This window comes from Rhinolophus sinicus, chromosome 17 (assembly GCF_057876585.1).
Source record: "Rhinolophus sinicus isolate RSI-liver-muscle chromosome 17, RSI-T2T, whole genome shotgun sequence".
In the NCBI taxonomy this organism is placed as follows: Eukaryota; Metazoa; Chordata; class Mammalia; order Chiroptera; family Rhinolophidae; genus Rhinolophus; species Rhinolophus sinicus.
In genome coordinates this window covers 29,163,390-29,188,421 of record NC_142517.1, presented here as the reverse complement: position 1 = coordinate 29,188,421, position 25,032 = coordinate 29,163,390, and the positions used below count along the sequence as shown (strand labels likewise).

The 25,032-nt window shown below is 41.0% G+C and overlaps 1 protein-coding gene across 3 annotated transcripts in view; it reads right to left on the bottom strand.

Moving 5' to 3' along the window:
• The window catches only part of SCHIP1 (schwannomin interacting protein 1), a 670,730-nt gene that overhangs the window by 216,749 nt on the left and 428,949 nt on the right, over positions 1–25,032 (bottom strand). The window lies entirely within an intron of this gene.

The window sequence follows — 25,032 nt, the reverse complement described above, 5'->3', positions numbered from 1 at the left end:
AGATAAAAATCATTATTTCTTTACATATCCCTTATCCTTATAGCTTGATAACTTCTTGGGTTCTGAGAAGTGATCTAAAAAAAAAAAGAAAAACTGGAAAAAACAATAAAAACTCACCTAATTTCCTCCTTACTACTTACGGATTTCTCTCCTTTTCTTTCTCAATTAGCTTTGGCAGGGAAAACAAAGAGTTGCCAATGTGATGCTTAAGATTCGATTCTCTCGTATTAATTTAAACTAAACCATTGTAAAATTAAGACATTGCCAATGTAGCATCCATTAAAAAAAAAGAAAAAACTTTTAGCATGAAGTCTTTCCCACCGCACTCCACATCCATCTACAAAACTAACAAACTCTAAACAAAGAATCATATACTTTCATCTTTTTCTCAAACATCCATTATGGCAACGATAACTTGTTTCAAGAAAAAAGGTTTTATATCTGCATGGTTATTTCAAAGTCCCATCCTCCTCCGAAAGGACTAGATTTATGATTATAAAAAGTCCCTCCCTCCCTAAGTTTTCACATGGTTCATTTCAATAGAGAACACTTTTTAAGTCAAGAATAAGGAAGCCAGACCTTGAAAGAAAAAATAATTTATGTATTTCATTTATTCATTCATCCATTCATCTAGGGAAAGCACTCTTGTCATACACAGAGAAGAATCTGATTCCCAATCTCCTCTTCAGGATCTTATAAGATAGTAGGGAAAGAGAGACATGTATGAAAGTAACTATATTACAGACAGTAAGTGATCTGTGCAGGGGTGATATTTCACCATGCACAGATACAGCCCTAGCAAACATATAAATACTCCCATACTGGTTAGTTGTAGCTGCTTCCCAGGTCTCCCAACTGTCTTATCCCTCAGCTCCAGGACAGACACCTTTCCTATGATCTCTCCTATGGACCAGCAGCTATAGGCTAAAAGCTTGTGCCAACCAGGAGCTCCAGCTCTGCTCCTGCTCTGATGGGCCGTTGCCTGGGCAGTTCCCCTTGTGATGTATTTGGCTTATCACCCTTGCATAAATGATCCATAGAAGGGAACAGATTCATGGGAAACAAAGAGTCTCCGACTGAATCTCAACTACCTGCAAAGTTAGAATTATAAAACATGGAGTAAGAGGAAATAGTTAAGACTCCATTTTGGAGTGCAGGTTGGGAGAATGTCTTCAGAAAATCCTGGCTCTGCTTATGATATAAAAGCCAAGGTTGTATGCTGGGCTTACTACTAGAACATGCCTGCTTTTACAGATCAGGTGGAGCCCCTCAAAACAGTCATGGAAGTTTAGTTCCTTTGTTTGCCAGCCATAATGTTTAGCTTGTGTTGTCAAATTTGCATTTGAAGCTGCTATTAAACCACAGCATCAAAATAACGATGACAGTGGCTGCAAAATATAAGAAGCCAAAAGAAAAGAAAAGAAAAAAACCCAACCTTTGAAGAGAAGAATTGTTCCAAATGCGGTAATTATGCAGAGCTATGAAGAGCCTTATTCACATATAATGTATACTTCCCGCGAGGGAGGAAGTGCTGTACAAACAAATCTGAGCAGAACCTACAATTCCCATCCGCCAAACACTGAGCAGGGGCCACTTTTGCAGTCTAGACAAGAGTGACTCAGAAACATAAGTAATTTGTAGTGGAGCATAGGCACTCAGGGAAATTTGTCAAAATCAGCGTGGAAATTGTAACAAAAGGAAGATAAATTTGGTTTGTCTTTGTTATAGTGACTAAACAGAGTGGGACTGTTTCTAACTGTTCAGCATTTCCTGTTTGTGTATTCTGGCTGAAAAACTTTGATTCTTACAGATTTTGATGAAATCTGATATACTAGCTAAAAACATTTTGTAAACCAAAGTAATATACATTTACATAGTTTTTCTTTTCTCTCTTTCTGATTTTTGCTGTACCAAACAGTATGAAAAGTAAACCAATCCTCTTTCCATTCCTCATTTCCACCTCCCAGAGGCAACCCATTTCAACTCTTTTCACTACTTTTTTCTGTGGGAATATACAGTCTCTCCACATTTCTCACTAGCATGTTAATAATGCTATTGCTTGCTTGGCCAATTTTAAACATTATTTCTGTTATGAAGCAATATAACATACCCCCCAAACCTAAGAAAAACAAATCCTCCAAATTTTCCCATTTCTGATAGATGTGGTTAAATCAATAGTCAGTGTTTACATTATTTGTAACTAAATATTACTATTGAGCTACTGAATGTTCTAAGATTACATATTTATTTTTTTTCGGAGTTACGAGTTGCCTTCCCCTGCTCTCCCCACTTATGAATGTATGTATTACTATTCTCCCTACTCCAAAATTTTCAAAAGATTTGTCAAATTGCCCATCACTAATATTTCCCAAACAGTTAATCACATCAGCTAATCTAATTGTTCTAATCCTGTCGCTCTCTCTCTTTAATGGGAACTTTTCTCCCATAACCCTCTGTCTTACTTTCCAACCTTGAATGTTTCTCTGTAAGCCTGTTACAATGTCTAGGCCTCCCTACCTCTTTCTTTGGACTTGGATCCCCTATTTCTTGTGGCCCACGTCCCCTTCTTTTTTGGTTTCCTCCCTTTTTGGTTTCACCAAAAAGGAATTCTCAATATATGGCCTAATCAGGAATGCATGGGAAGTAGTATTTTTTTTTTTTTTTTGCCCGTAAATATGGAAAAAAAATACCTTCTTCTCGCCCTCACACTTGAGATTTGGTATGCCTGGCCTGAAATTTCATGTTAAAAGTAATTCCCTCAGGATTCGGAAGGCATTACTCCACTCTCCTTTAGCTTCCAGAATTGCTGTTGAGAAGTCTGATGACATCTTCTTATTTTCGATCCTTCATATCTGATCTATTTTTTCTCTCTGAAAACGATGAGGACTTTCTTTTCACTCCCAGTGTCCTGGAATTTCATGGCTGTGTGCCTCATTGACAGGGCTCTTTTTTTCTCTCCCTCTTCCATTTATTGTGCTGAGCACCAGTGGCACCGTTCAATCTAAAGACTGTTCAGGTCTGGGATGAGTTTATATGTTAGATCTTTGCTACATTTCCTTCCTCTGTTTCTCTCTTTTGGGACTTTCTATTCGCCAAATATAGGGACTCCTGAATTGGTCTTCTAACTTTGTTTTTTTAATCCTTTGTCTCCTATTTAAAATTTCTTTTTGTTGATGTTTTTTATTCTCTTTTCTGAGAGATTTCTTCAACATTACCTTCTAACTCTTCTAGTTAATGCTTTTATTTTGGCTTAAAAATGTTAGGCTCTTTCTTGTTCTCTGATCCTTTTCCATGACACTTGTGGCAGACACATCCTAAGGTGACCCAATGATTCACCCTCAAATATAATCTCCTACCCTTGAATTGGAGCAGATCCTGTGACTTGCTCCAACCCCCCAGAATATGACGAAGTCAGTAAGATAGTCACTCCCTAGATCGCATCATACTGTAAAGGTAGAAGTCAAACTCCTAGAACTACGTTATGTTATATAAGACTGTCTTAGCAGAGTGGAGTGAGAGATTCTCCCAGTGGCCTCAAAGAAGGAAGCTGCCATTTGTGGGAAGGCCTGTAAGACCGCCTCCTGGCAAGGACTAGGAGCTGAGAGCGGCCCCCTGCTGACAGCCAACAATCAAACAGGGACCTACGACTTCTTAAAACCACAAGAAACTGAATCCAGCCAACAACCACGTGAGCTTGTAAGAGAACCTCGAGCTTTATAAAGGATCAGAGGTCAGCTGACACCTTGACTGCAGCCTGTTGAGACCCCAGCAGAACACCCAGCTAACCATACCTGGAGTTTTGACCCGTGGAAACCGAAATAATAGATGTTGTTTTAAGCTGCGAAATTTGTGGTGATGTATCATGCAGTAAAAGATAACTGATACAGCAACCTACTATTCTATTCTATGGTTGCAAGAGCATCTATTTTTGTGAGTATTTCTTTGTTTTCCTAATTATGTGTTTCCGCTACCTTTTTAAATGTTTTTATTCCTTTCATGTTGGGGGTTTTCCACAAATCTCTAATACAAGTTGGATGAAAATTCATAATTAAAACAAGGAATTAAAAAGACCTACTTGAAAGTCTTGTGGGACTTACTGATCATGAGTGATATATCAGCTGTTTTGTTTGTTAAGGGACCTCGAATGATAGTAACTATAGGTCTTTATCTCTGGGATCATTTTGCTTTCCAGAGATAATCTAATCGCCTGCCTGGTAGTGAAAGTCTGGTTGCTGTATTCTGGGGCTGGGAAAGGGAACAAGATTGGTTTAAGGTTCCTACCATCAATAAGCTGATTTAAACTTAATCTTTCTATTTTTAGTTTGAGCTTTACTCTTGTTCTCCAAAAACAAAAACCCAGATTTCTAGTTTTTGCTAATTTCTATGTGTAAATACCCTCCCTTGGCTGATTTCAAGCTACCAAACGTGATGTGAATGTGTGAATAGAGTTGGGAAGAGATGTGTACACTTGGCTCTTGTTAGCCCTCATGGCTCTCTAGCACACCACTGGGTCCCAGAACCCCAAAGTCCCCATTTCAGAATCGCTAGAGAATAAACTTCTACATACATTGTATATGTATAGGTCACGGCAATAGGGAGTTGGATATTGCAAAGGAGAAAAACACAGGGAAAATTAGAGTTTAGTGTTAACATTTTCTGTGTCCCAACTCTTAGTGCAATTCTGAAATCCCAGCACCTCAGAGGTTGAAAACAAAAGAATGAAATTCCAGGGTGTGGCCATGAGTTTTCTCAGATATAGGAGAAGTTTTTCACCTTGGTGTGTGTTCTTTGGGGCCATACTGGATGACTGACCTACATCCAGATTTAACCTTCGGGACACAATCCCAAAAGACATGGCAACTTTTATCCTCAGCACCTTATTTAGAAGACACACATATGTGCCCCTTAACAGTTAGGAGAATTTCAAATTACGGATGCACATCTCTCTGACTTATGGTTTCCACCTGTCTTCTTGAAACACGCGAGCGCCATCAGCATATGTGACAGATTTGATGGGAGCTCATCACACCATTTCCCTCCCCTAGTGGTTCAGTTGGTTCCTCAGTCAAACCAGATCGGGGCAAAATCCCGGGCAAACTAGCAGTGACCCAGGTACTTGCCTGATGATCTAATTCCAAGGCAGGGGCCATTTCTACAACTTTGGTTCCAAGTTTGAGAGACATGGCTACAATACTGTTTGTGCCTTCTCTCTCACAAACAAAGGGAAGGGCAGCAGACACTGGTTTACCAAGACAAGCTTCTCTGCGTTCCCTGATTTAACTTAGTCTTTCTAAAAGATCAAGGGCAGAAAGTAAAAGGGGAGAAGACTTGCCATGAGGTGTTGGCAGTGCTATGAAAGAGGAAGTCCTGGGAAGAAACTCGCTGGTGTTTCCATCCCTCCTCCTCGCTACTGGAGGGTTTCTGTCTGACTCTTCTCATCTCTGCAGAGTCTGCCAGGCCAGCTGGGCAGCTGCATTCCAAGGGAGAAGTGCCTCTTTGAAGTTGGAGGCTGTGGATGTCTTGCCCTGTGTGGGGCTGCAGCACTGATCTAATCTAAAGTTCCGCAGAACGATCAGAACCATGGCGCCCCTTCCAGGAGAGGTTTCCTAGGGCAAGATGATACACGGCCACATTTTATAAGCCCTCTAAACAAGACAGTTGCGAGGTTGTTGCCAGGCCTAGTAAAATCCAGACAATGTCCTCTGCACCCCCAAGGTCCTCTGTCCAATAGATAAAGCATAGATTTTTAAAATTTTACTAATTGGAAATAAGACCTAACTGGAAAATAAGCCCTAGCATGATTTTTCAGGATGACCTCCCCTGAACATAAGTCCTAATGCGACTTTTGGAGCAAAATTTAATATAAGACCCGGTCTTATTTTCGGGGAAACACGGTATATTGGTTTTGTGCCTTCCTTTCTTTTGAAAAGTAAAATTTAGTTTTTTTTTTTTTTTTTTTTTAAATATGGAATACATATGCAATAAAGAAAATTAGAGAACACCAATAAGTGGGTCTGGAGGAGGGGAAAGAGAGAGAGAGAGAGATAGCGATAGAGATAGAGCTAGATAGATAGATAGATAGAGAGAGAGAGAGAGAGAGAGAGAGAGGACGAGAGAGAGACCCCCAGAGAAGACCCCATTAAGATTTTGAGATATTTTTAAAATCACTTTTTTTTCTGTTTAATCTTTAAAAAAAGCTTTTACTGCAGCAAAATACACATGAAATAAAATTCACTATTTTAACTGTGTTTAAGTGTAACCATTCAGTGGCATTAAGTATATTCACAATGTTGTGTTACTATTACCATCATCTATTTCCAGAATTTTTTCATCATTCCCCATCTCTGTGATCATTAATCAATAACTCTTTTTATGTCTTACTCTCTCCAGCCCCTGGTAACCTCTATTCTACTTTCTGTCTCGAAGAATTTGCCTATCCTAAGTAGTTCATACCAGTGGAATCATATAATATTTGTTCTTTTGTGTCTGGCTTATTTCACTTAGCATCATGTTTTCAAAGTTTATCCATGCTGTGGCATGTACTGGAAATTTATTCCTTTCTTATAGCTGAATAATATTTCGTTGACTGTGCTTACCACATTTTGTTTATCCTTTCACCTGCTGATGGCTTCTGGAGTTGTTTTCACCTTTTTGCTATTGTAAACAATGCTGCTAGGAACACTGGTCTGTTTGAGTTCCTGGTTTCCAGTCATTTGGGTATATACCTAGGAGTGGAATTTTATCCAGCTCAGGTCAGGTTGTTCTTTCCATGAGTTTTGTTCTGCTACAAGGTACCCATAATAGCGGGAGCAGACGTCCTGGTTCACACAGATTTTGACTCCCCGCTAAGGCCAGCTTTTTCTCCATTTTAGGCTCTACCTGGCCAGGCCCTCTTACTAGGTGATGAACTCTCACACAGGCAGCATAGCACACCTTCGTGGGAAGAGCATGGGCTCTATGTCAGATGGCCTGAGATGAAAATCCTGGCTTAACCACTAACCAACCAGTTGTGAGCTCATGGGCAATTATTTCAAGTCTTTGAGCCTTGTTTTGTTCATGTGTAAAATGGGGATTGTAATAGTTGTGCTACTGTGACTTACAACAAGAAGTCCATATTTGGTTTTCGTTCCCAGTTCTGGTACAGAGCTTCCAAAACCTTTTTTTCCCTATGGTTTCCTAAGGAATTTCCTAAGTGACAAGAGCAGTAAAAGTGGAAAGAGCATCTGTCTTTTGTTATTCATAAGAAGCCCCTTTCAACCACACCAGAGTTTATGCTAATGAGGTGATTTTTGGAAAGCCCTTAAGGAGGGGGCTAGTTGCTAGGGAAATCAACCAAGTGATTAGAGGGTTGGAACTTGCAACCCTGCTCCCCAACTGCTGGGGAAGGGATGGGGGCTGGACACTGAATTCAATCACTAATGGCCAACTATTTAATCAATCACACCTATGTAATGCAACCTCCATAAAAACCCAAAAGGGCAGGTTAGGAGAGCTCTGGGCTGGTGAACATGTGGAGGTGCTGGGAGAATATTGTTCTAAAGAGAACATAGGAGTAGAAGTTCCGTGTCCCTTTCCCCACACCTTGCTGTATGCATCTCCTCCATCTGGCTGCTCCTGAGTTGTATCCTTTTATAATAAGCAGATAATCTAGTAGATAAGCTGTTTTCCTGAGTTATGTGTGCTACTCTAACAAATTAATTGAACCCAAGGTGGGGATCTTGGGAACCTCCGATTTACAGACAACGCACAGGTAAGAACCTGGACTTATGGCGGGTGTTTGAAGTGGAATAGGGGCAGTCTTGTGGGACTGAGCCCTTCTTTACCTGTGAGATCTGACTGATGCTAACTCCAGGAAGATAGTGTCAGAATTGAATTAATTTGTAGGACACCCAGCTAGAACTGCAAAATTGTCTGATGAGTAGAAAACCCACACGTCAGGTCTCAGAAGTGAAGTAGTGTTGTAGAGTAGTGTGAGAGTAAAGGAGAGACACACAGGAGTGTGTTTTTCTTCTAGAATACTATTTCCCTTGCCAGTTTTGTCTTGGTGTAGAATTAACCCCTGGTTGTTCGCAGAATGTAAAAAGAATTTATGAGACTCTACAAGAGTAAGCAAAGATTTATTGAAAGTCAAAGAGAGACAATTCTAGGAAAGGGAAGTTTTGCCAGGACAGAGCCCAACAGGGACAGCTGCAGAGACAGAGGGGGAAGAGAGAGATGCTGGCAAATGGAGTTGTGCCAGGGCAGAGTCCGATGGGGGACAGCTGCACCGATGAGAAGGGGTGGTGGGGTTTGATATTTTTCCATGCAGGATGTAGGGTGCTTGTCAGCTTGCAGGGTGCTGACGTTACAACTGTCTTCTCCTGGGAACTGCCCTGTTCCCATCTCTGGTAGATGTCAGCTTGCAGGGGTTACTGTTGTGATTGGGAACTGTTCTGTTCTCACCTAGGATGGAGGTAAGGTGCTTGTCAGCTTGTAGGTGCAGTGTTAGCCAGGGGAGTTAGAGCCAAGCGGTTAATGTTTAAGCTCATTCCTGTTAACTCTTTGCCTGTCCCATCCTGCTAGCTCACAGGCCTACTCCCGTTAACTCTTTACTTGTCTCATCAAGTTTGCTGTGAGGCTGAAATGAGGTACTGTGCCTAAAACAGTGCTTGTCATACAGTGAGTGCCAAGTAAATGCTGCTTTCCTGCCCTTCCTCTGCCTAAGGCCATCCCTGTGGATTAAATATATTTGCCTTACTATATAATTTGAGGAAAAAATAAATCTTTTAGAAGGACTTAGGAGATTCTTTGCTCCCACGGTGGCTCTGAGAAGCTCATGTTCTGGATTTTTACTAATAATTACAAAAATCTCAATGCCAAACGACAGCTGTCAGTGCTATCTTGCTCGGGGACACTTGCCAATTGCAAGGTATATACAAAAGGGAGGACAGAAATAAAATCTAGGAGACCAGCTTTCTCAGGGACTTCCTCAGGAGAGAAACACATGGCAGACACCCCTTGCAATTGGATGGTCTCGTTGGTTTGGCCTGACTGTGAAAAAGCAAACTACTACCGACATCCTCAGGCAAACTATTTGTTAGTTAACCTCTGTTTGGTGTTCCTCCTCCTCGTGGGTTTTAACCTCTTGAGTTTATTATTATATAGTGTAATGGGTCATTCATGCCACAGACGAGCCCTGGTGGAGCAGTGGTGGGAGTTGGTAAGATCATGTCTGGTTAGGCCCTCCAAGAAACACAGGCAGGAACCACCGATGCCAGGTACCATCTGAGGCAGTGGCCAAGGAGACACGGCCCCTGAGGTGAATGTAAAGGTGGACTCAATAAGCCTCATTCACAAAATAAATAAGCTGCTTCCTTGGATATATATATATATTTTTAAGGCGAAAAACTCTTGGCTGGGCTCCAGAGTGGAGTCCCTTTAGCCCTAGTTTGGGAAAATGGGACAAGTTTGTACAGAGTAACAATGGTTAGTGTCCTTGTCAAACGCTTCTGGGGGGATGAGTATATTACTCCGGGAGTTAGCAGCAGTCTGACAGCAACTCTCTCCTATTCCACCAAAGACAGTCCTGCCTCTGTCCTGGTTCTCTTCTGTCTGCTACATCGGGAGAGAAGCACAGTAGGTCTACATGTTCAAGTCTGAGGCAGAAGGATGGGAGGGGAGCAGGAAGGAAGCTGTGAAGCTTGTGAGTAGAGAAGTTTCTTCGGGGTGGTGGTGGGAGGTGAGTGGGAGAGTTGAGAGTTAAGGAGAATGGCTTTGGAGTAGCTGTGAGGTTGGAGTTGTGGTGTGCTGATAACCCAGCTCTCTGGAAACCAAAAAGGGCCCTGATCTGTAGTGTTTGCCAAGTTCCATGGTGTAAACACTCCCATCATGGGTGAATGCAGCTATCAATATGACGTCAACTGGCTGGAGAAATTCAGCACACCACTAGGTGGGAGGGAAGTAAAGAGGATAAAAAAGAACATTTAGTATTTTAATCTCCTTCAATGTTTTCTGAGAAACAGAATTGGAGAATTCTGTTACCTTGGGCTTTTGAACACTATAATTGAAACATAATGCTATTCTGACTGGTCCAATGGGTCTCCTGCTTAATGCGGGCGACTCTCAGAAGGAAAGAGAGGAAGAGACCTAAATTTGTTGAGCAGTTATATTTTGGGCATTTCGTGTACTTTATGCCGTTCACACCTCACAACAGCTCTCGGAGGTAAGTATGGCTGGTTTCATTCTACAGATGAGGAAACGCAGGTTCAGAGACTCAGAGTGACTTTGCTAAGGTCACACTACTAGGAAGTGAGAGACTCAGGACCTGAACTCAGTCTCTCGTGGCTCCAGGGCCCATGATTTGTTCACCACACCACCCTGCACAAACCTGGTCCACAGGGACCCAGGGCAAAGGTCCAGGATCCAGGGCCATCACTGCATCATTTTCATTTTCCCGTTCATTGTTTCCACTCAAAGGACAACCTTCTCTATCAAAACTGCTGTTCCCATGTTCTTGCCTTCTCTGTCTCTTCCTCTTTTACAGTCCTTCTTTTATTCCAAAGTCCAAAATACAGTGTTGGCTCAAGTACAGGGCCAGCTCTAACCCTGGTTGTGAAGGTTTTAGAAGTCCAAACCTTGCACCTGGCAGAAGCTGCAGTGTAGACTCAAGCTACTGAGGGAGCTTTGCCAACGCTTCAAATCCTGACCAAGTCCCTCACGGGTTGTGGCCCACAAACTTTTTGTTGGAAGGTGCTTCTAGCCCTTCCTTAAGGCCCTAAGCCTCCGGATGGTGGTTCTTATTGGTGATTCTTAGCTCAAGGTGGCTCCCTTGGTCCAAACTGAGTTATTATTTGTAGCCGTCTTTTCGATCTCTGGGTAAGTAGGTGCCTACCTGTCTTCCACCTCCAATCTCCATGGCCTTGGGCGTCACTTTTTATGTGGGTGAGTCCATGGCCTATATGTTTTGGGTGAAACACATACCCCTGCATCGAGCTATTATTCTGCTTTCTGCCAGCTTGTTGTTCTCTGCGTGGTTTCTCTCTAATTATCCTGCAGGAGTTGTCTATCCTGGATACAGATCACCTCCATGCCGAAAGGATCTGGGTCCCCAGTTCACGATTCACGTTACACATCTGCAAGCTCAAGGAAATCACTGGCTTATTCAGGGACAGCCTCATGGGCTTTGATGTAAAAAGTGGAAAACTACCTGGATGAACACTCAGAAAGGAAGAGAGCATAGGTCGCTTAGAGCACGGCCTTGGAGCCACAGGCTACTTAATTCCCATTCCATGTAACAGCTGATTAATCTTCAAGTCTCACATCCTTCATCTGTAATATGGGGCTATTCATGGAATGTGTCTCAGGGGACTGCGTTACGGATTGAATGTGATAATGCATAGCTAATGCTTGTTTCTTAGGGGGTAGCACCATACATATTTCACAAGGTGCCTTTGACAGCTCAGATGCTCAGTAACCACTTGTGCTTTGATTGCTTACTTACACATTAACTTGGAAACATCAAATTTACACCCTCATAGGAGCATCCTGACTGTCCTACAACCAAGAGGTTCAGACTCAGGTGGGGAAGGCAGTGGGGTAGGGGAAGACTGCCTATGGGCCTAGCATCCAAAGGGGTCTTGTCATTTTGGGGAAGAAGGTTGGGGTATGGGCAGAATCAATTCTTTTTAAATCAAGGCAGAGCTCAGATATGTCTCCAGTAGAGTTTACGGGACACATATTCTCTCTGCAGGATTCATTTACCCAAAACCTTCCAAATTTTATACCTTTGAAAAAGTCAGACTGTCAGAGCACCCTGGAGTGTGTACCTGACATTTCCCACTAAAGACAATGTACGAAGCAGTTGCCATGTAAAGTGGGAAACTATCCTTTTCAAGTTGCTCTTTTGTTACTCAAACAACATCATAATAACATTAAATAAACACTTCAGAAAAAGAGGTATATATACTTCTCAAGTTTCTCACTCTTGTAAGTAAAGATTTTGCCTCCACTTTTTTGCTATTTCCTTTCAGGTCTTGTCCTTACGCACTTATTATTTTTACACAAGTCTATCCATAGTATAAAAACAATTTTGCATTTTTCTTTTTAAAAACTTACCACATCATGAACATTTTCAAGTCTACTACAGCCTCAAATGTATTACTTGTCATGCCTAAGCGGTATTCAACTGAGAGGCTTTAGTGTGGTTCAGTGAATGTTTTTCTAATAGAGGGCATTCAGGCTGTTTCTAATCTTAAGATGACACTACAAGGAACACCTCTGAATGTTTATATGTTCCTAGATATATAATGTTTTGTATAAATTTATGTATATGTATATATATGTATATATACCTGGGCGCCAAAAAAATGTATACACGTTGTAAGATGTGTTAATCTATCACTTTTCAAAGTTGAATTGAATTACAGCAGCAATGTATAGTATGATGTTTGCTCAAAGATGGTGTCAATCAAATGATTGCTAGTGTCACCATGCCACAGGCAGGACAGTCAAAGAAAATGGCAGAAGCACGGTTGTCGTTCAAGGAGCGCGAGACCATTTTGAAGTGGGATTTGAAATTCGAGATCGTTGTACAAGTTTGATGACAATAGAGGCGTGAGTCTGCAACAGAATCTCCAACACACCTAACAACCGCACGCATTCTTGTAAGTGTGAGATGCGTGGCACTGGGTGTGATGTGCACAAGGGAAGACCCAGGAGGCCTCGCTCAGCAACACGTCCTGCTGCTTCTGCTGCGGTGCTGGAAAAGTGTACACGCTCGCCACAGAGGTCTACCAAGCAATGTTCACCGTAATCAGAAGTGTCTGGATGCTGATGGAACTACTTTGAGCACCTCTTGTAATTGCAGAAGTCAAACGTGACTTGTATTCATCTTTTGCTGTCAATATATATTGAGGATTACAATTTTAATACAGTGTTTTCCTTCCTTAAAATGCGTATACATTTGATTGGTACTCTCTGTATATATGCATATTTACACACACATTTCCTCCATTTGCATTATTCCCTCACAAAAAATTCTTATATTTGGGATTGTTGAGTCAAAGCGTGAGAACACTTGCACAGAAGTCAATACTTTAGAGCATTCACTCATGAGGATTAATGAAATTACAAAGGTCTTTAAGATCTTGGAAGAAGGAAAATTGCGGCTATACTCTAAGCCTAACACATTACGCTGTGAAATAAAGCTATGTCCAGCTTCTAGGACAATCATCAGAAATAAACAGCATTCTCTTTCAGATCCAGCACCCTTTCTCTGCCTAGAGAAGCTATTGTTTACATAATCGTGCGAGTATGGAATTGGCAGAGCCTGTAACCTGGAGCGGGACTCCTGGAGGCGGACAGATGTGTTGCCGGTGCAGGCTTGGACTCGTGCCTCCCGGGGCCCCCTCAGTGCCTGGTCAGCTATGCCCTGCCTGTGTGTTCTCGTGGCTCCCTGCCTGTGTCCGGATCACAATATCAGCTTGCAAGGCCCACGCCTGAGGCAAAGAGGGGGTCTGAGGAGGCTAACAGAAAACAGAGCTGCTTTGGGGTCTTTGTCCAAATGTCTGGATCTGTTTACTTTTTCACCTCTGTGATACAATGAGAAGCTGCTGGATGAAGGGGAAGGGGCAGAGGCTGGGTTGGGGGCTCTGCAGCTGGGATATGGATGTCCTTAGTAAAAGACACACGCACGCTCTTTCTGCTTCAGCGGTCGCTTTAAAAAGAAGCAAATAGAGCTGTTATCTTATTAGAAAATGAAAGGATTTGCAACCTCGTTGGGGAACACAATGGTTGCCCTCCAAGCTGACTTGACTCTAGGTTCCAGAGATGCCAGAGAATAACATGAAAGAAAGAAAGAGTTGGAGAAATTTGAGTTACACTGAAATGGGGAATTCCAAAGATTAAGAATTCTGTGCGTGAATAACTTTCCTGCCCCTCAGGAGCTCAGGATCCTTCCTGCCAAGTGCTCAGAAAGGAAGCAGTCTTGCATTTCTGTTGGAAATTCTCGAATTCTCTCTCATTGTAGTATTTATAGTGCACTTGAGGTTGATCCAGTTGCTGCTTCTTTGGAGGAGGCCTACCTCTTGCTCATTCCTGCCCTCTCATTACCTTTCTATCTGCTGTGGAAACTTCCTCCCATGAACCTCCACGATTTTAGGTGACCATGTGGGAACATCTGCCAGGGATAGGATGCGACCCCATCAACTAGTGTTCCTCGTCACTGTGCATGACGGTGCTTTTCTTCTGATCCTAGCGAGGAACAGATGACTCAGTGGGAAGTCAGGAAAGTGTCAAGCATTTGCTGACTTAAAAAAGCCCACGGAAATGTGATCCACTCTCTGTGCCTAATATACGTGCGCAAGTAGCAGAGAATACAATACAATACAATACAATACAATACAATACAATACAATACAATACAATACAATACAATACAATACACTACAATCGGATTGCCAGGCTAATTCCATGCTTAGGTAGTTTAAAGGATGCCATGATAAGAAGGATTCAAACAAAACAAAACAAAACAAAACAAAAACAAGGAAGCCTGAAGCTCCATTCAAGGAAAGAAACGGCTTTGCTCATGCGCCTCCCTGGTTCTGTTACTTTCCTGCCATGACCGGTGCTCTCTCCACTCAGCAAGGACCCCCGCAGGCACCACACACCCACGATCACACAGACTGTGCCAGGTGTGACGACGGAGCTCAGCACGACACCGTCCGCAGCATCGTCCTCTGTCCCCACTGGCCCGTCCTCCCAACATCCCGCAAAGTGTATTATCCCCCAAGAATGACAGGGTCAGGGTACTTGAAAGAGTTCGGGCATGAAAGGAGAGAAGGGACATGGTTGCTATGTTACTTTTATCGTGTATCTTTTGAGCCACCACAAGACTCCGACACATGCAATTCTCTATTCCCTTCCCCAGTTGAAATAGCACGAACTCATGCCATAGTTTCCAGATGAATTAAATCTTCAAAAGAACATGCTATGTGACAGAAATAAGCATGGCCTGTCATTGTAGTTCTATGTGTCTTTTTTTTTTTTTATCCTCTTCCTCTATTATTTAATTCCTCTTCTGGATGAAAACAAAAGCTCTGGTAAATATGGACCACTCAGTGGTATCACGGATGCATTTTAATAGTTGTAAAATGAATAGGGCGTGGTCACAGATTTTGCCTATAGTGGCTTTCACATGAAGTATTATGTTTCAAAATTAAATTGATCTCCAACATCCTATAAGGCAGGGAGAGAGCACCTAGGGCGAGGCCTCGGGCAGCGATGGAAACTGATCTGCCGCAGGCTGATTTTGTGACCCTGCAGTGTGGGACCTTGGATGGATGGGTCCTGGACCCAGTAAGCATACCCATCTAGAAAATGGGACAAGCATATCTTCTGTTTACCCAGATATAGTGTTGTTACAAAGATAAATTTGATTGTATTAATGCTTTTGCTACTTGGCAAAGAACTGCTTTATACGTCATGGAATTAATGTTTTAGCATTGCCTCTTTTTAAGATTTTATTTTGAAGATGATAAGGCAAATACCAAACACCAGCAACCTCTAATATACAATGTTATACTAAGCACTGCCATTTGTTTGCTTTTTCCAGGCCAAATAAAACTAGAAAGCAGAGCATAACAGTTCACTCATGCTACAAATTTTTGGACTGCAGCCTAGATTAGAAACAACAATACCAACAAACAAAAAGGGTACAGTTTCCCAGCCACAGAAATTTATTTTATGGGCTCCAATAAATTCTTGGCAAATAAAAAGTACAAAGCAATCTGCAGTCCTTGTTTGGCAGAGCCCAAAGGTTACCCATTTATGGGGATGGAGGACAGTGTTCCTTGAAAGAGATGGATACCCAGGTTTTGAAAGAAAGAGAAGAAAGCGTTCGAAGTGCCCTGATGCCAGAGGCTCAGTGGGGTTTCTGTCTCAGGCTCTGCTAATCCCTCAGTTCTCATAAATGAGGGGTTGGGAGCACCAATGGCAGTGCTTCCAATTGCACCCGAGGGGCGAAGGCTGCCAGGCATGCGTTGGCAGCCCAAAGCACGGAAGGGGTCCATCTGAAGCCATGGTTTGCAACACGGAGGATTTCTCTTTATTTCCAGGCTATTGAAATGCTCCAGTCGGTTGCTCTTCATGGGCACTATTTTTCCTTTTGCATTAAAAAAGAGGAGAGAAACACCTTCCATTAAAAAAAAAAAAGGAAAACAAAACAAAACAAAACAAAAAAAAAAAAAAAGAAAAAAGCCCAAATGACTTTTCCATCCAAAGATAAATGCTGATGGAAAGTTGACTTTCTGTATTTTCTTTCTTCTTTTTTAATCGAAGGCCTTTCCATGGTTGACCTGGTATAAATTTATAGCTCAGCCTCCCAGCCCTGAAGTAAATCTGCATACATATTTTATTGGAAGTCACCTTTAAAATTGCTGAAATGGCGCTGTTTACCCTGCTAAGGATGCTGCCAAGGGAGAGGAGGAGGAGTAAGGAGAGATGATGTGATTTATTTGGCCAATCAGAGGGATGAATGGTGTCAGTAGTGTAGCTTCTGGGATGCTGTCAGGAGGCCACCAGCAGCTGCCCGCTGTGTCCTCAACCCAACAGGACTCATGAAACAAGGGTCAAAGGTTAGAGAGGTCACCGCCAGCACTGGGAGGACTGGAGTCCTGTCAGGGTCACACTTCCCCAACAAAGTTTCTGCTCCAGTGCTAAATAAATATTCAGGAACCCTGGACTGCCATTTTGTCATCTAAAGAGGGAAAGTTGGCACAAGGACAACTTTCAAAAAACAAAAGTAGAATAACAACATAGCATATTAATAGTCACATCATCGTAGTTGAACACTTTGTACAAATTTGCTCTTGGATTTTCAAGGTTTCCAAGGAGCTTAATCACACACAGATCGATTTCATATATATATATACATACATACATATACATATATATACACACACACACACACACACACACACATAAATATGTGTATATATATATACGTGTGTGTGTAGATATCTACCTTTTGCAAGCAGTTGAAAGTGTGAAATAGATAGTCATTTTATATGTCTGTGTTCAGTTCACACCCACAAGTGCTTTTAATTGAATAGATTTGTAAGTCAGCCAAACATGTCTACTCAGCTTCGTTAAGGCCTTTGTGTAGAATTAGAATTTAGAATTTGAGTGATATTATAGAACTGAAGGGTAAAAATTAAAAGACCCGGGGAACAGTATATTCCAGCTCCATATACAGTGTCTCTGGTGCTTTGAGGTCAGGTCGACCTGCTGGTCAAGTTATTAATCTCTCTGAGCCTCAGTTTCTTCAGTTTTAAAGTGGGGGTTATAATATACGTACACAGGATCATTTGGAAGTTAAAATAAGGTGCATCACTTTAGAGGAAGAGCTCTGTGAAATGTCATTGCTATCATTGTTATTCTTTTAATTTAAGACTGAACTCACAACTTACTCATGACATCCTGTCCTGCTTTTCACATTTCCAAGTTGTGAGTGCCTCTTTTCCTGTTCATATCCCAGATGATAAAGTTAAGGGGGAAATGGTGAGCTCTTCTGAAGTGGGTAGTTGTTCCTGTTAATGCTGCTCACCAAATATTTCACACTGTTTTCTGTACGCATGGAGGAATTGTACTTTTTGGATCCTAGTGGTTGGATGGGACCACATAATATTTAATTGTTGGTGTAAGATGCCCAAAGCTCCAGTGCTCTAACTCAGCATATACAGTAGAACTTTCCAGGGACATGTAGCACAAGTGAGAAACAGTCTTTTGGGATATTTCCATGTTTGTTTCTTCCATTTTTTTTTTTTTTTTTTTTTTTAACTTGTGAATGTTCTAAGCCATTGATGTTTTGGGGTCATCTGTTACCACTGCATAACCTAGCCTACACTGATATGCTGTCCAAAGGAAGACACTGTTCCTTTCACTGTTGTCTTATATTAACCAATAATGAATGATTCCTGAGCCACTATAACCCTTTATATGGCACTATGTCTAGTCTTAGAGCTCCTGAAAGGAAGCTTTCCTGAGCTCAGCCTTCATGTCTGACCATCTCCTTCATAGTTTCTGGTGTGGTTATTATGATCTGTCAGAAGATGAACAGGCCTCTTGCTCCGTTCCAGTTGAATACAAGAGAAAGGGCCAGAACTGCTACCTTGTCCCAGACTCTGTTCAGAATATTCTAGGTCAGCTCTCAGAAAGGGGGAAAAGTGCAGTTGGCTCTATGAGAAGACTTGTCTTCTGCTTTTCCACATTCTCACCACTTAATGGGTAAGAAAGATCTCCAGGTTTGATGCAGTGGGGGATGGGATGCAGATCTCAGATGAAGACTCTCTGGAGCTGTGGGGGCAACTACAGGCACTGCTGATCACCAAGAGGTCCCTCTCGATGGACAATTATGTGTGTATCGAAAGCATTCATCTTGACATGGTTTCCTGTTCTTTCAAATTTATTTTTATTACTAAATTTTCTTTCTTGGTAGATGCTACCATCATTCACATATTTCCCTAAATTAAAAATCTGGGAGAGTGACGTCATAAAAATGGCGGTGTGAGGTGAGCCTTTTGAACTCTACCCTGGAATTTACTACAAATTGAACAACTATAACTCCACGAAGGACCCCCTGAGCAGCAGACAGGCAAGACTAAGAGGCACACTACAGAAATCACCTAAAGGTGGGCAAACTGTGCGAAGGAGGAGGAGGGAAAGGAGAAGTGCGGAGACGGAGCCGCGCAGGCACAGGACACAGACGTAGCTCAGTGCTCCGAGCTCGCTGCTTCCCGGAACTACCGCAGCTGCGGGAGAGGGACGAACTCGGACTGCTAGGGCTCTGCTTATGGCCACAGGGCTGAGGGGGCAGCATATAACACGGCTGAACCCAACGCTCATGGCAGAGACCTCGGAGAAAAGACTGAGGGAAGAAGGCTGAAAACGGTGGTTTAAGTCCTCACTGCCGAGCAGAGAACGAAGCCTTAGGCACTGAGACTAGCCGCCCCCTCCCTACCCTCCCAGAGCTCGCCCCGCCCCCACCTGTCTGGTGCTAGAAGCGGAACAGTAGCCGTGTCAGATCAAAAGAACAGAATATTTGCCGTTCTGAGAATTGTGGTCCACAGACACGTAGCACAACTAGTTCCGGCAAAGGGGAGGGAGCTGTGGAAGCAGGACTGGCTGTGGTGGTGGTTGCTGCCATTGCTTTGGGCCACCTCTCACAACCCACCCCACCCCTGTCCCCAGTTATCTGGGCAGATCCCTGCAGGAGTAAACAGAGCTGCTGACACAGGGGCTCTGAATCTGGTGCAGGAAGAGCTTTGGAACTTCAAAGCTCTCCACATCCTCCCACAGAGGCAGCGCCGTATGACCAAGGCCAAGTGTTCACAGAGGAGAAGCCTGCCTTCCAGGGAATCCCCCCATTGTGTGAGAAGCTGGAATAGTGCAGATAAAACATAACACTACAGTGTGAGAGAGAATAAAAGGCTGCAGTCGGAGAGAAAATAAAACATTCTACCAACGCCTACTGGGAAACAAAAGAAAGACCTCTTTCTATCAACCTGTTGCAGAACCCATTACTGTAGATGACTAGGAAGAGAAATAATAAATCATTAAATGCCATGAATAACCAAGGCAATAAGACAGCTCAGGAAGAAAATGAAAAGTCTCCAGAAAATGAACTTAAAGATATGGAAATATGTGACTTAAATGACAGAGAATTCAAGATTGCAGTTCTTTAGAAACTCAATGAGATGCAAGAAAACACAGACAGACAGTTTAATGAACTCAGAAACACAATCAAAGAACAAAATGAACATTTTACCAAAGAGATTGAAATTTTAAAAAAGAACCAAATAGAATTTCTGGAGATTAAGAACTCAATAAAAGAAATGAAGAATGAAATAGCCAGCTTAGGTAGTAGAGTTGAGCAGATGGAGGAAAGAATCAGTGACATCAAAGATAGAAATCTGGAAATGACACGGATGGAAGAAGAGAGAAACTTGAGACTTAAAATAAATGAAAGAACTCTACAAGAACTTTCTGACTCCTTCAGAAAGAGCAATATAAGAATAATGGGCATACCAGAAGGAGAGGAAAGAGAAGGGAACAGAGAGTATATTCAAACAAAGAATGGATGAGAACTTCCCAAACTTGTGGACAGAACTGGATCCTCGAATCCAAGAAGCAAATAGAACACCTAATTACCTCAATCCCAACAGGCCCTCTCCAAGGCACATTGTATTGAAGCTGTCAAAAATCAGTAACAAAGAAAGAATCCTCAAGGCAGCCAGGGAAAAGAAGACGGTATCCTACAAAGGAAAGCCCATTAGATTATCATTAGATTTCTCAGCAGAAACTCTACAAGCCAGGAGGGAGTGGAACCAAATATTCAAACTATTGAAAGACAGAAATTATGAGCCAAGAATAATATATCCAGCAAAGATAGCCTTTAGATATGAAGGAAGAATAAAGACCTTTCAAGACGTACAGAAGCTGAGGGAATTTTCTCACACATGACCTGCACTACAAGAAATACTGAAGGAGACTATTTGACCAGCATCAATAGGGATAATTTGTGGCAACCAAAACATAAAAGGGGGGAGAACAAAGGCCTGAACCGGAATATAGGAATGGAGAAAGTAAGCATGCTGAAGAAAATGGAATACTCTAAATATAAAACTTGCTTTTACATAAACTTAATGGTAACCCCTCAAAAAAAAATCCAGAATTGAAATCTATAATGTAATAAAAGAAGAAACAGACAGAAAAATCATAGAAAACCACCACACAGAAATAATAGACAACAATAAAAAGGCAAAGAAACAATGGAGACACAGTCTTACCAGAAAACTAAAGATAGAATGACAGGACATCCTCACATATCAATAATCATCCTAAATGTAAATGGACTGAACTCATCAATAAAAAGGCACAAAGTAATAGATTGGATCAAAAAACTAAACCCAACCACAAGTTGTCTCCAAGAAACACATCTCAGCTACAAGGCCAAGCATAGACTCAAAGTGAAAGGGTGGAAACTGACACTCCAAGCAAATGGTATCCAGAGAAAATCAGGTATAACCATACCGATATCAAATGAAATAGACTTCAGGATAACAAAGGTAACAAGGGACAAAGATGGACATTTCATAATGATAAAGGGGACTGTACAATAAGAAGACATAACAGTAATCAATATTTATGCCCCCAATTAGGGAGCATCTAAATATACCAAGCAACTACTAACAGAACTAAAGGGTGAAATTGACCAAAACAGAATTATAGTAGGGATCCTAATAACATTATTGACAGCTATGGATAGATCATCCAAACAGAAAATAAACAAATAAATAGCAGCCCTAAAACACACATTAGATGAAATGGACATAACTGACATTTATAGAGCACTTCATCCTAAAATATCAGACTATACGTTTTTTTTCTAGTGCACATGGAACATTCTCAGGGATAGACCATATATTGACATAAAACTAACCTCAGCAAATTTAAGAAGATTGAAATCATACCAAATCATACCAAACATATTCTCTGATCACAAGGCTTTGAAATTGGATATCAACTGCAAAAAGAAAGCAGGAAAAACCACAAACACGTGGAGATTAAACACCATACTTTTAAAGAATGACTGGGTTAAAGAAAAAATTAGAGAGATCAAAAGATACATAGAAACAAATGAGAATGAAAATACATCCTACCAAAATTTTTGAGATGCATCGAAAGCAGTTTTTTAAGAGGGAAATTTATATCATTACTGGCCTATCTCAAGAAACAAGAAAAATCCCAAATAAATAACCTCACATTGCACGTTAAAGAACTAGAAAAAGAAGAACAAATGAAACCCAAGGTCAGCAGAAGAAAGGAGATAATAAAAATCAGAGCAGAACTAAATGAAATAGAGAACAAAAAGATAATAGAAAAAATTAATGTGACAAAGAGCTGGTTCTTTGAAAAGATTAATAAAATTGACAAACCCTTGGCTAGACTCACTAAGATAAAAAGAGAAAAGACACTAATAAACGAAATCAGAAATGAAAGAGGGTAAGTTATCACGGACACCGCAGAAATACAAAGGTCATCCAAGAATACTATGAGGAATATATACCACCAAATGCAGTACCCTAGAAGAAATGGACAAGTTTTTAGAAACATACAGCCTTCCTAGGCGGAATCATGAAGAACTAGAAAATCTAAATAGACCCATCACCAGTAACGAAATTGAAACAGTCATTGAAAACCTTCCCAAAAGCAAAAGTCCAGGACCAGATGGCTTCACTAGTGAATTCTACCAAAGCTTCAAAGAGGATCTGATACCAATCCTGCTCAAACTCTTCCAAAAAAATTGAAGAGACAATACTCCCTAACTCATTTTATGAGGCCAACAGTACCCTGATACCAAAACCTGGTAAGGATAACACAAAAAAAGAAAGCTACAGACCAATATCTCTGATAAATACCAATGAGAAAATCCTAAACAAAAGTCTAGCAAATTGAATGCAACAATACATTAAAAGGATTATTCATCAGGATCAAGTGGGGTTCATTCCAGGGGCACAAGGATGGTTCAACATATGCAAATCCATCAATTGATACATCACATAAACAAAATAAAGGAGAAAATCATACGATTATATCAATTGATGTAAAAGCGTCTGACAAGATACAACATCCATTTATGATTAAAACACTTAATAAAATGGGTATAGAAGGAAAATACCTTAACATAATTAAGGCCAAATATGACAAACCTTCAGCTAATATCATAATTAACAGTGAAAAACTGAAGCCCTTTGCTCTACTTTCAGGAACACGACAGGGCTGTCCCCTATCACCTGTGCTTTTCAACATAGTATTATAAATCCTCACTAGAGCCATCAGGCAAGACAAAGAAATAAAAGGCATTCAAATTGGGATGAAGAAGTTAAATAGCCACTCTTTGCAGATGACATGATGCTATATCTAGAAAACCCTAAAGACTCCACCAAAAAGCTATTGGAAACTATAAACAAATAAGTAAAGTTGCTGGCTACAAAATCAATGTAGAAAAGTCCATTGCATTCCTATATACAACAATGTAATCTCAGAAAAAGAAAAAAATAATAATTCCTTTTGCAATTGCAACAAAAAGAATAAAGTACCTAGGAATAAACTTAACCAAGGATGTGAAAGACCTATGTGCTGAAAACTATATTTTCAAAAGAAATTGAAGAAGACACAAAGAAATGGAAAGACATTCCATGCTCATGGATTGGAAGAATCAACATAGTTAAAATGGCTGTATTACCCAAAGCAATATACAGATTTAATGCAATCCCCATCAAAATCCCAATGGCATTTTTAAATGAAACAGAACAAAGAAATCTTCAGATTTGTACGGAACCACAAAAGACCCCGAATAGCCAAAGGAATCCTAAGAAAAAAGCACAATGCTGGAGGTATCACACTCCCTGACTTTAGCTTGTACTACAGGGCAACAATAATCAAAACAGCATGGTATTGGCAGAAAAACAGACACATAGACCAATGGAATAAAACTGAGAACCCAGAAATAAAACCACATAAACATGGACAGACTACTTTTGACAAAGAAGCAAAAAACATACAATGGAGAAAAGACAGCCTCTTCAATAAATGGTACTGGCAGAATTGGAAAGCCACGTGCAAAATAATGAAACTGGACTGCTATCTGTCACCATGTACCAAAATTAATTCAAAATGGATCAAAGACTTAAGCATAAGACCTGAAACAATACACTGCATAGTAGAAAACATGGGTACTAAACTTATGGACCTTGGGTTCAAAGAACATTTTATGAATTTGACTCCAAAAGCAAGGGAAGTAAAAGCTAAAATAAATGAATGGGACTATATCAAACTTAAAAGCTTCTGCACATCAAGAGAAACCATCGACAAAATAAAAAGGCAACCGAATGAATGGGAGAAGATTTTTACCTACTGTGCCTCCGATCAGGGGCTAATATCCAAAATATACAAGGAACTCATACAACTCAACAACAAAAAAAACAAACAACCCAATTGAAAAATGGGCAGAGGACCTGAAGAGACATTTCACCAAAGAGGACATACAAATGGTAAATAGACATATGAAAAAATGCTCAACATCACTAATCATCAGAGAAATGCAAATAAAAACCACAATGAGTTATCACCTCACCCCAGTTAGAATGGCTATAATCAACAAGTCAAATAGTAACAGGTGTTGGAGAGGCTGTGGAGAAAAAGGACCCCTCATACATTGTTGGTGGGAATGCAGATTGGTGCAGCCACTATGGAAGGCAGTGTGGAGGTTCCTCAAAAAATTACGAATAGAATTACCATATGACCCAGCAATCCCTCTCCTGGTTATCTACCCAAAAAATCTGAAAACATTTATCCATAAAGACACGTGTGCTCCAATGTTGACTGCAGCTTTATTTATGGTGGCCAAGACGTGGAAACAACCAAAATGTCCTTCGATAGATGAATGGATAAAGAAGTTGTGGTATATATACACAATGGAATACTATTCGGCGGTAAGTAAAGATGAAATAGGACCATTTGTGACAACATGGATGGATCTTGAGATTATAATGCTAAGTGAAATAAGTCAGACAGAAAAAGCAGAGAACCATATGGTTTCACTGATATGTGGTATATAAACCAAAAACAACAAAAGAACAAGACAAACAAATGAGAAACAAAAACTCATAGACACAGACAATAGTTTAGTGGTTACCAGAGGGTAAGGGGGGTGGGGGATGGGAGATGAGGGTAAAGGGGATCAAATATATGGTGATGGAAGGAGAACCGACTCTGGGTGGTGAACACACAGTGGGATTTATAGATGATGTAATACAGAATTGTACACCTGAAATCTATGTAACTTTACTAACAATTGTCACCCCAATAAACTTTAGTAAAAAATAATAATAATCATAAAAATCTGGCAGTTGTCCTAGACTCATCTTTTCCTCACCTCCCACATTCCATTTAATTCTACCATGTTCACCTCCTTCCTCTTCATCTTATACCATT